The following is a 12,887-nucleotide window of genomic DNA, read 5'->3' as shown; positions in this document are numbered from 1 at the left end:
ACATCCAAGAGGGCTCAAGGTCATTGGCCGCAGACAAAATGACGTCAAATCACGTTATATGTACAGTAGCTTTTAGTTGACTGATCATGTCACCATCATACTTTCAAAATCTTAGCTAGCAGTCATTATCATGAATCAAGTCGACAATCTACTGTCAAATCCCTTTTAATCCTTGTCACATGAAGAGAAATAATGAAGAGAAATTATAAATAAAACGTATCGGTGCTCATTACACAAGTAGGAAATCGCAAATTCTACAATGAGTTTTTCCAAGTTTAAAATGATAATCATTCAACATTGGCCATGCTGTCAATGTGCTGCGCTCAAAACAACTGTTAACTCGGAACTGCGAAACTTGACTTCAGTAAATTCAAGAAAACTGGGAAGTCGGGAATAAATGAGCTCCCACTGGGAAATACGCTTTGAACGGTCATCCAACTCGGAATTGTAAATCCGGCCTCTTTCTAGGGCTACGACATGAAGATCAATGATGTCATCATGATTCAACCTTGTTTTTTTCTGAGTTCCCAGTTGTTTTTAAAGCACCATAAATCCAGAGAATGCCAGACTTTGATAAAAAAAATTGCCCACAAAAAACCGCCACGCCACCTTCCTGTTCAAGTGAGCACAGCACAACAATGTGAGTCCAAAAATGTATTGTATGCTGCTGCATAAATTATGTAATATGCCAGGGAGATATGTATACTGTAGCTAAGAAAGTAATACTAAGTGTTGTTAGTAGCTCATGTGCATCACCCGAATAAGATGGTCTATTTACCCCTCTTCATTTCGCCTGCTGTTTTAACTTGGTGGTGCACATGTAGCCTATAACCTGTTTTAGAGAAATGTAATCATTGAATATTGTAAGAGCTTTCATTGTCTGCTTATATGCCCCCCTTATTTATCCTACCGTGCTGACTTGGGGTACAGGGAGAACACTGTAAGAACGGCCCATGTTCTGAATTCTGTCGCTGTACATTTCAAAAGTGCTAAACAAATAGTTATATTGACTACATCCGTCCTAGCTCGCTCATTAATGTCTTAATCGAAATTACGGATTGCCTTTTATCTTGCTTGTTGTCCCCTAATGCCATAGTTTGTACATCTCAATATTCATTAGAAACCACAATTGTTTAAGCAAGTCAGCCATATCAACTATGTTTTTTTAAAGGCAGTAAATGAGGCTGAATTAACTGTTTCGCTGCCAGACAAGGCTCCGCTGATAGCCAGGTTTAGCAGTGGTAAGATGTTGGGACTGCTGGTGGGACAGCTTTATGTAGGCCCTAACAGTTTGTGGGCACTGTTTGTTACCGTTATAGTGAAATGAATGTATTGTTTAGTGTTGTGTTATGTAGTGGCTTTGCTGGCATGCATCCCACTTTAAAAATGTTTTGCCCCACCAAGATTTACATGCTAAAATTGCCACTGCACATCACTTGCGCTATGCAGTATTTATTTATGTTTTACTGACATTTGTTAATGAGTAGCAGGCACTGCAAGAAGCCCCTGGAGGGATGCTGGGATTGGTTGAGATTTCACAATGCAGTGGACTGATCACATCCATTGACCACTCCCCCACCCCTACAACACTGGTTAGACGTCAATGTCATCACTCAGCAAAACGCCTGTGAGTCAGTATGGATATTTGGAACTTCTTCCGAAGAGTGGCAAAAAAAGAGCCATTGAATGAGGTGGAGAGGACAGAACAGCCAGAAAGTCAAAGTGCAGCAGCAGCAGAGATAGCCACAGGTTTGTCCCAATGATGTATACTGAACAAAAATATAAACTCAGCATGTAAAGTGTTGGTCCCATGCATTTTATCGATGGCAATTTTAATGAGATCCTGAGGCCCATTGTTGGGCCATTCATCCGCCGCCACCACCGCATGTTCCAGCATGATAATGCACGGCTTCATGTTGCAATCGTGAGCTGGCCCGATTATGAGCTGAAATAAAAGATCCCAGAAGATTTCCAGATGCACAAAAAGCTTATTTCACACAAATTTTGTGCATTAATTTGTTTACATCCCTGTTTGTGAGCATGTCTTCTTTGCCAAGAGAATCCATCCACCTGACAGATGTGGCATATCAAGAAACGGATTAAACAGCATGATCATTACACAGGTGCACCTTGTGCTGGGGGACAATAAAAGGCCATTCTAAAAGGTGCAGTTTTGTCACGCAACACAATGCCACAGAACATCCAACCGGCCTTACAACCGCAGACCATGTGTAACCACGCCAGCCCAGGACCTCTACCTCCAGCTTCTTCACCTGCGGGATCATCTGAGACCAGCCACATGGACAGCTGATGAAACTGTGGGTTTGCAGAACCGAAGAATCTCTGTACAAACTGTCAGTAACCGTCTCAGGGAAGCTCATCTGCATGCTCGTCGTCCTCACCAGGGTCTTGACCTGACTTCAGTTTGGCGTCGTAACTGACTTCAGTGGGCAAATGCTCACCTTCCATGGCCACTGGAACTCGGGAAAAGTGTGCTCTTCACGGATGAATCCCAGTTTCAACTGTACCGGGCAGATGTCAGACAGCATGTGGGCGAGCGGTTTGCTGATGTCAACGTTGTGTATAGAGTGCCCCATGGTGGCGGTGGGGTTATGGATGGGCAGGCATAAGCTATGGACAACAATTTTAATGAGATCTTGAGGCCCTTTGTGGTGCCATTCATCCGCTGCCATCACCGGATGTTTCAGCACTTTCAGCACGATAATGCACGGCGTCATGTCGCAGGGATCTGCACACAATTCCTGGAAGCTGAAAATTTCCCAGTTCTTCCATGGCCTGCATACTCACCAGACATGTCACTCATTGAGCATATTTGGGATGTTCTGGATTGAAGTGTACGACAGCTTGTCCCAGTTCGGAGAAGGACAACATTCCACAGGCCACAATCAACAGGCTGATCAAATCTATGCATATAGATCAGATGCATATCTAAATTCCCAGTCATGTGAAATCCATATATTAGGTCCTAATTAATATTTCAATAGACTGAATTCCTTATATGTAACTCAGTAAAATCTTAGAAATTGTTGCATGCTGCATTTATAGTTTTGTTCAGTGTATATAAGCTCTGGATTGTTGACGCTATGTATTGGCCATTGAAAGGCTTTGAAGCCACCGGTCGGCCACATTGGCACTCCCCAGTAGGAGCGGCTGAATGGAATTCTGCAGTATTTCAATTAAATGTTTTAAGGACAAATTACATGTATTTTTTTGTTGTAGTGGGGACAGTAAAATTTGTAAACTCAACAAATTATACTTTAAGGGAAGTTTTTATAGTGTAAAAAAATATATATTTGTATGTTTAGCTCACATAATATAATTTCAAAGTATGCATTAAGGCGGTTAGACATTTAATAAATGCATTTCTATAGCTTCCAAAATGTTTTTTACGGTGGTGGTGCCAAGATGGAGACATGGTGGCTTCAACACTGCGACCCCAAATTGTCATCTAGTGTGTAAATATAAATGATTGGTTTGTGCAGGGTTTGGTGAGTCTCCCCCACCATAAGGGTTGGCTAATGCTAATAAACTAGCGTTAGCGCTCAGCATCCTTAAGCAGCTATTGTGTCAGTCAGAGTTATTTAACAGTATATTTAGTGAATGGGAAAGCTAAGGATGTTTATATAAGTCATGATATTAGGAAAAGTGTTTATTTCCAGCGAGTGTATTTGATGGATTTCGTTTCTGTAGCTAGCTTGGCTGGCTAGCCACTTCGGTAGCTACTGGCTGGCTAGGTAGCTGAAACCGAAGAGATGATAGAACGTTTTTCTGACTGGAGCACATATCTTCTGACAGTGACGCAGTGCCCCCCTGTGGATTGAAGCTGAACTTTACTACAACATTATATTTAACCCTTTTTTTAAATTACCAATGTGGATGTGATAGAACTGACCAAATTAAATGAATCATAGAGGTCTTATAACCTATTCCGTACCGCACGGAAAGCGGTACCAGAGCGCCAAGTCTAGGTCCAAAAGGCTTCTACCCCCAAGCCATAAGAGTCCTGAATAGCTAATCAAATGGCTACCCAGACTATTTGCATTGTCCCTCCTCTTTTTACGCTGCTGCTACTCTCTGTTATTATCTATGTATAGTCACTTTAACTCTACCTACATGTACATATTACCTCAAATACCTCCAACTAACCTGTGCCCCCGCACATTGACTCTTTACCGGTACACCCTGTATATAGCCTCGCTACTGTTATTTTACTTCTGCTCTTTAATAATCCGTTTTTTACATTTTTACTAATACTTTTTTTACTTAATACTTTTTTTTAAACGGCATTGTTGGTTAGGGGTTTGTAAGTAAGCATTTCACTGTAGGGTCTACATCTGTTGTATTCGGTGCATGTGACAAATACAATTCGATTTTATTTGATTCTACTGGTAAACATGCTTGTTTTTTCCATATAGGCTTTGTAAGTATTTGTAAAAACTGAAAATATTTAATTGTGCTTTTATTTGTATTACTTTTTATTCACTTGGCTACTTACTTTGTATTGTTGCATTCTCGAGTGGTTAACCTGCATGTTAGTATTTAATTGCACTGTGTACGCCATGTATATCATGTGTATATAATAAACTTGGGGGAGGGAAGCCAGAAACATAATCATATTTTTTTATTTACAATGACGGGTTTGACAGCCTACCCCGGCCAAAGCCTAACCCGGACGAAGCTGGGCCAATTGTGTGCCGCCCTATGGGACACCCAATCACGGCCAGTTGTGATACAGCCTGGAATCGAACCGGGGTTTGTAGTGATACCTTTGGCATTGAGACGCATTGCCCTATACTGCTGCGCCACTCAGGGGCCCAAAAGGAGTGCGCCGCCCGGGAATCGAACCCGGGTCAAAAGAATGGGAATCTTCCATGATACCACTACCAAAACAACACCGCATTAGCTAATAGACATCAGCTGGTAGAACTCATGTTGTGAAATTAATCATAGCAGTCTTATAACTCCACTCCATTTGTTTCTCTCATGTCTCTAACACATTCCAAACAGGACAGATAAGAAGCTACATAGTCGTATCTGTCCTGTTTGGAGTTGTGTTGCACTGTTATGTGAACACTTGAATTTTTCTTTACAGTTGAGTTGCCCTGGTCAAGTACGTATACAGTAACTTTAAAGAGCATCTGCCCCTAGAAAACGTGTCATCTAGAAAGAAGCCTATGTGGCATCGATATAAGTCAGAAACATTTATTCTAGTGTCAAAATTGACTACAAAGTGTAAATAGGATAATTTTGGTCATAAAGTCACTCGTCCAAAACTGAGTTTTGTGAGACTTGTGGTTGTGACTGCATCACAATGTAAATGAATGTTGGGTTTGTTTCAATAATGCCCACATGCCTATAGCTGGCAGCACACAAGTAAATGTTTTATTTATTTTATTTAACCTTTATTTAACTAGGCAAGTCAGTTAAGAACAAATTCTTATTTACAATGACGGCCTACCAAAAGGCAAAAGGCCTCCTGCGGGGATGGGGGCCTGGGATTAAAAAATGATATAAAAAAATACAATATAAATATAGGACAAAACACACATCACAACGAGACACAGCACTACAAAAAGAGAGACCTAAGACAACAACATAACAGTAAAACATGACAACACAGCATGGTAGCAACACAGCATGACAACAACATGGTAGCAACACAACATGGTAGCAGCACAAAAACATGGTACAAACATTATTGGGCAAAGTCAACAGCACAAAGGTCAAGAAGGTAGAGACAACAATACATCATACAAAGCAGCCACAACTGTCAGTAAGAGTGTCTATGATTGAATGTTTGAATGAAGAGATTGAGATAAAACTGTCCAGTTTGAGTGTTTGTTGCAGCTCGTTCCAGTCGCTAGCTGCAGCAAACTGAAAAGAGGAGCGACCCAGAGATGTGTGTGCTTTGGGGACCTTTAACAGAATGTGACTGGCAGAACGGGTGTTGTACGTGGAGAATGAGGGCCGCAGTAGATATCTCAGATAGGGGGGAGTGAGGCCTAAGAGGGTTTTATAAATAAGCATCAACCGGTGGGTCTTGCGACGGGTATACAGAGATGACCAGTTTACAAAGGAGTATAGAGTGCAATGATGTAATCATCAATTTGGAGTGCAGCTGCATGCCGCCCGATCGTAATGCCTGTGGTAAATTTGGGTTGGCTTTGGATATCCCTATGGGGCTAGTTAGGGACCATCTGTAAATTGCAAAATGTACATGGAACAATGTTAAAATTCCAATAGCTCCAAAATTCATTACTTAAACACATCAAACCAACTATAAATTGTAAAAAATGATATACAAATATTGAAATAATTTAATGAGGATTTAAAGGTGTGCAACATGAAAATATTGTCTCATTTACTTTGTGTAATATATTGACGGTCCCTAACTAGCCCCAGACATAGGCTATCCAAAGTCAGTCAAGCCGCACACCAGCCAATTGGCTAAATAATTTGTCTAACTCTTCTCATCTGTAAACAAACACATGGGAAACTCACATCTAACCACACCCCAAAACCAACTCACGTTTGAATTCAGTCATGGCTGCTAGCATTTCTTGGCTGCTAGCATTAAACAACCAAATCTAAAATGAGGCCAAATCAGGAAGTGCAGTCGCCCTTTAAAACTAACTAATGGCATGTTGCACCTCTACCTTGTTACCATTCAGATGAGCCAAGGAGGAGGACAGATGAGAACAGCAGGCCGGTGGAGCACTTAGAACAACAGCAGCCAGGGGCGAATAGTAGGGTAGAGGATGATTTGGGTGACCCAGACACAAGCCCAAAACAAAATAAGCTACCCCAGTATCCCCTTGACCGTTTTGGATTGCTAAACTAAAGAGACACACCAGACAAGAAAAAGAGACAGCAACAGAAAAATAGGATATGATGGAGAGAGACAGGAGAAGAACAGAACGGGCCATAACAGAAGACGATAGACAAAGGACACAGTAACAAACAAGAACCTGAGACGGCAACGTACAAGACACAGACAGCAACAGATAAGACACAGAGAAAGTGACAGAAGAGGGCAGATGGAGATAGAACAGAGGTGGACTGAGCACACAGTAGACTGCCACTTCAAACTTCTCTATAGATTCTAATGAATTTTATTTGCACAAATTATAAGAGGTGAAATACAGACAGGGGAAAAGTAAAACACGGTTTACGAAGAATTTGCAGGTGAGGTGAAGAAGCCTGTAAAATTACTATTAAAACCTGTCTGGCAATTCTCGCGCAGTGTTCTCTCATCATCGAACTGCAGCCCTCCTCCTTCCCCTCTGACCATTCAAAGATAACGTACCTCATCACGCTGATGTCTGGGAGGGCTCTCGCCTGGGCTACGGCCATGTGGGAACAACAGTCGGCCATGTGCTTCAGTCTGGAGGAGTTCGTGGCGGAGGTGAAGAAGATTTTTGATTCTCCATTGTCCGGGAGAGAGGCTGCAAGGAAGTTACTCCAGCTTCGGTAAGACTACCGCAGTGTGGTAGACTATGCTGTGGATTTTCGCACGATGGCAGCTGAGAGTGCATGGAACCAGGAATCACTGTTCGACATGTTCCTGCATGGAGTATTGGAGGAGGTTAAGGACGAACTAGCAGCCCGGGAACTACGGACGGATTTCAACTCGCTCATCCCCTGACCCTCCGGATTGACTGGCGGCTACGGAAACGTAGGATTCTACCTCGCCTCCGACGCATCCCGAAAGTCCCCTATGTCTCCACTGCTGAGAGGACCCGAGGCTACCCGAGTTCCCCCGAGAGTCTCCGGAGTCTGCCGATTCACCTCAGCCGATGCAACTAGGCAGAGCTAGGCTGTTCCCAGCCGAACGTCTACACCGGCTTCACACGAATACCACTCCCACCAACCTACGAGTATTAGGGAACCACAGCGAGATGATCCAATTCCTGCTGATTAAGTCTCCTCAGGTTCCCGTGGTATTGGGATTATCTTGGCTCCAATGACACAATCCCCTTATTGACTGGACTGCTGGTGCCATCATGGGCTGGAGCCCATTCTGCCATGCCCATTGCCTGAAGTCAGCGCAGCCTGCCCCGGGACGTCTTCCTCGCGGGCTCGGAAGTTGCCCCGGACTTCACCGCCATTCCCGCGGAGTACCAGGACCTCAGGGAGGTTTTCAGTAAAGCCCGGGCCACTTCACTTCCTCCTCACCGACCCTATGACTGCAGGATCGACCTTCTCCTAGGCATCACACCACCCCTGGGACGACTGTACTCTCTGTCGGATCTGGAGACCAAGGCTATGGAGACCTACATCGAAGACTCCCTAGCTGCAGGGTGTATACGTCCTTCAGCCTCCCCTGCTAGCGCAGGGTTTTTCTTTGTGGAGAAGAAGGACAAAACCCTGTGCCCGTGCATCAACTACCGGGGCCTCAATGACATCACGGTGAAGACCCACTACCCGGTACCACTCATCACCTCGGCCTTCGAGCCGCTCCAGGGGACCACCGTTTTCTCAAAGTTGGACCTGCGGAACGCCTACCACCTAGTGTGGATACGGGAGTGGGACGAGTGGACTGCACTCATCTCTCCCAAAGTTCCGTTCTCGTGGTCCCCAGCTGGTGACCGGGTATTCTGGGACCTCAAGCACCGCTTCACCACAGCTCCCATATTGATTCATCCTGACCCGTCCCGTCAGTTCGTGGTGGAGGCCGATGCTTCGGATGTCGGAGTGGGGGCTGTCCTGTCCCAGCATTCTGCCCTGGACCTCAAGCTACATCCCTGTGCCTTCTTCTCCCATCGCCTCAACGGGATGTAGAGAAATTACGATGTGGGGAGTCGTGAGCTTCTCACGGTGAAGATGGCGTTGGAGGAGTGAAGACACTGGTTGGAGGGGGAGGAACATCCGTTCATTGTGTGGACGGATCACAAGAACCTGGAATATCTCCGCACCGCCAAGGTTCTCAATTCCAGGCAAGCTAGGTTACTCGGTTTAACTTCTCCCTCTCCTACCGACCGGGATCCAAGAATATCAAGCCGGATGCGCTGTCACGCCGCTATAGCCCCGCATCTACACCCTCGGATCCCGAGACCATCCTTCCCACCTTATGCCTGGTGACGGGGGGAGAGAGGGGGGGGGGGGCAGATAACCAAATGTTTGTGCCTGACTCTGTTCGTTCCTCGGGCCTTGGAATGGACCCACTCCTCCAGGCTTGCCTGCCAACCAGGCTCCCGTCGAAACCTGTGCCTTTGTGCTGCAACGCTTTTGGTGGCATACCATGGTCCCGGACATCTCCGCGTTTGGCGCCGCCTGCACAGTCTGTGCGCAGAACAAGCCTCCTCGGCAAGCTATGGCTGGTCTCCTTAAACCACTGCCTGTCCCTCACCGTCCCTGGTCTCACATATCCCTGGACTTCATCACGGATCTTTGCCCGCCTGATGGCAACACTACCATCCTGACAGTAGTGGACCGGTTTTCCAAAGCCGCCCATTTCCTTCCTCTTCCCAAGTTGCCCTCTGCCAAAGAGACGGCCCAGAATGTGTCCCAGATCCAAGGACTCCTGGTGGACATGGTTTCCGACTGGTGTCCTCAGTTCTCGTCCCGGTTCTGGAAGGCGTTCTGCACACTCATTAGGTCTTTGGCCAGCCTGTCATCCGGGTTCCACCTGGAGTCCAACGGCCAGTCGGAGCAAGCCAACCAAGACCTGGAGGCGACTCTTCGCTGCCTTATCTCCGCCAACCCCACCACCTGGAGCCAGCAACTCGTGTGGGTTGAATACACCCGCAATACCCTCCCCTGCTCTGCCACCGGGCTCTCACCTTTTGAGTGTTCCCTGGGTTATCAGCCCCAGATCTTCCCGAAACAAGAGGAAGAGGTCGACATACCCTCATACCCCCAGATGTTTGTCCGCCGCTGTCGCCGTACCTGGAAGAGAGCCCAGTCGGCTCTTCTCAAGACCACCACCAGGTATCGACGACAAGCAGACCGCCACCGGACTGGCATCGTCCCTCGAGACCTGCCCCTCCGGTTGGAATCCTGCAAACTTTCCCCCTGCTTTATCGGCCCTTTCCCTATCTCCAATATTATTAGCCCCTCTGCTGTTTATCTTCTGTTGCCCTGTACCCTCCGTATACATCCCACTTTTCATGTGTCTAGGATTAAACCTATGTCTCACAGCCCATTGTCTCCTGTTTCTAGGCCCAACCCTCTTCCCCATCTCATCGACGGCCAACGGGCATACACAGTGAGGTGCCTCCTGAAGGTTCAACCTCCGGGCAGGGGATTCCAGTACCTGGTTGACTGGGAGGGTTATGGCCCAGAGGAGAGGTGCTGGGTCCCCGCCAGGGACATCCTAGACCCAGGCCTCATCGCTGAATTCCAATGCTGGCACCCCGGTCAACCAGGTATGCGCCTAGGTAGGACGCCAGGTGACGCCCCTAGAGAGGGGGGTGGGGGGGGGTACTGTCACATCCTGATCTGTTTCACCTGTCTTTGGGCTTGTCTCTACCCCCCTCCATGTGTCGCCCATCTCCCCCGTTATCCCCAGTGTACTTATACCTGTATTGTCTGTTTCCAGTTCGTTTTGTTTCGTCAAGCCTACCGGCGGTTTTTCCCTTGCTCCTGTCTGTCTCTAGTTCCTGTTTTCCATCTTTCCTGGTTTTTGACCATTCTGCCTGCCTTGACCCTGAGCCTGCCTGTCGTTCTGTACCTTGTTATATCACGCTGGATTACTGACCTCTGCCTGTGCTGACCCTGAGCCTGCCTGCCGTTCTGTATCTTTAGGACTCTGCTCTGGACTACTGACCTCTGCCTGCCCTTGACCTGTTGTTTGCCTGCCCCCCTGTTTTTGTAATAAACATTTGTTACTTTGAAACTGTCTGCATCTGGGTCTTCTCCTGAGCCTTGACAGGAGAGAGGCAGAGAAGGGGTGGGTACACTGCTCTATGTATTCTAATTACTGCAGAGTGTGTGTGTGTGTGTGTGTGTGTGTGTGTGTGTGTGTGTGTGTGTGTGTGTGTGTGTGTGTGTGTGTGTGTGTGTGTGTGTGTGTGTGTGTGTGTGTGTGTGTGTGTGTGCGAGAGTGTGTTTGGGTACTGTGGGATTCTTTGATCAGTTTGGCTCATTGGACAGGTCATAGTCTATGTTTGAAGTTGTTTAGTGGTTTTTGACAATACACTGTAAATGTATCTGTTCGGGAGTAGAGAGTGCTCCAGAGTAGAGGAGACCCACAGTAGCAACTATAATTGAGTACGGGCAGTGTCTGCTGTGGCAGGTGGGAAGGTGCAAGTTACCTGAAAAATATCTAATCTCTCAATGTTCTGATCTTTCAATCTTCATCTCAAAGTGCACCAAATTCATTCATTTAGCTGTTGAAATTCTTTCTCTCTTTTTTTGCTGGGGGAGAATGTCCCCAGACCCCCCTAGTGGCTTTGGGCTAAGCCCCAAATGTCTTCAAATCCTACAAAAGCCCCTGCCATTGCTTGGATCAACCCGGGTCAGCATAAAATAACTCCCTAATTTAAAAAGCCTTCCCAACTTCTGGGGCATATGCTGCTTTCATAACGAAGTGGGAAGGTGGTAATTACTCTTTGTGAACTCATAAATACCAGTTGGATGCATTCACGTGCTTGGACTTGTTGAGAAACACCGCTTGGCTATTGGCCAGCGTCATCCATAACTAAAAGTACAGATATCATTATTTTTAACAAATTATAGTATTCAAAACCATATTAATAGTTTTCATTTTATAAATAATATTTTGTTGCTGCATTTAACTGCTGAAAAGGCTGTTATTGAAGTCATTTCCTTAGTAGGTGATATCAGAGGTCAGCATGTGGGAGAAATAGGAGCTCAGGGATGATAGACGAGTTTCCCACTTGTAATTACCAGTTGGAGGGGCGTTCAAGTTGGTTATGAACGCAGCAATAGACCTTTGCAGCTTATTCTGCACAGTGTCGGAAAGTCATTAGACTACACGTACGTTGAAAAGTGAATTGTCCCCCACGATGAAATCGGGGAGGGGACTATGGATCTGTCTCTGTACATTTGTACGAATGAACGTTAGTCACATACAATATCTGTAAGCACTGGCCCGATTTTGACAAAAAAATTGGTGAATGATACATCTAGCCATAGAGATCCGGCATTTACAAAATTACACTGATTGGCCAGACGGTGGCGCTATAACACAAGATTGAAAATGCAAACTTTGGAAGGTCACGCCCCTCACCACGTTTGACCTTAAAGTCATGAAATTTGGTACATAGGTCCCTCTACTCACAAGGAACAAATTTGCCTCAGGGACCCATAAGTTCTGTCAAGATGGATTTTTCGCCATTTAGAATTTTGTGAAAAACAACTCTGGCATCAAATGACCGATCTGCATTAAACTTGATGTGTGGCATCTATGGAGAAATGTCTCCAAACACACAATTCTTCAGACTATTAGCTAAAACAACATGGCTGCTATTGACCAGTAAACATTCATGTGGGCGTGGTCTGGCACAAATCGATATAAATCAGTCAGGATATTCGTATTGTAACAACATTTGGTACACAAGTTGCAAACACTGTAAAGACTCAACATATGCAAGAACATTCATATCGACCACACGGTGGCGCTATAATACGGGCACATGTTTATAGCTCTTGATCTGTTTGACTCAGTGATGAAATATGGCACACTTGCTCAGGGATGTGAGTCTAGCTAACCCACGCAATATCTCAGACAGCACTGGCCCGATTTTGACAAAACTTGAGTGAATGATGCTTGTTGGCATTGAGATCCTTAATTTACAAAATTACACTGATTAAGGGGGCGCTGCATCATTCGTGGGGGCCAACATGTTTACTGTTGCCTTGTTGGTTACTGATTTCATACTTTGGGTTTTGTAAATGATCTG

This window comes from Salvelinus namaycush, chromosome 2 (assembly GCF_016432855.1).
Source record: "Salvelinus namaycush isolate Seneca chromosome 2, SaNama_1.0, whole genome shotgun sequence".
In the NCBI taxonomy this organism is placed as follows: Eukaryota; Metazoa; Chordata; class Actinopteri; order Salmoniformes; family Salmonidae; genus Salvelinus; species Salvelinus namaycush.
Note: the sequence above shows the minus strand (reverse complement) of the source record.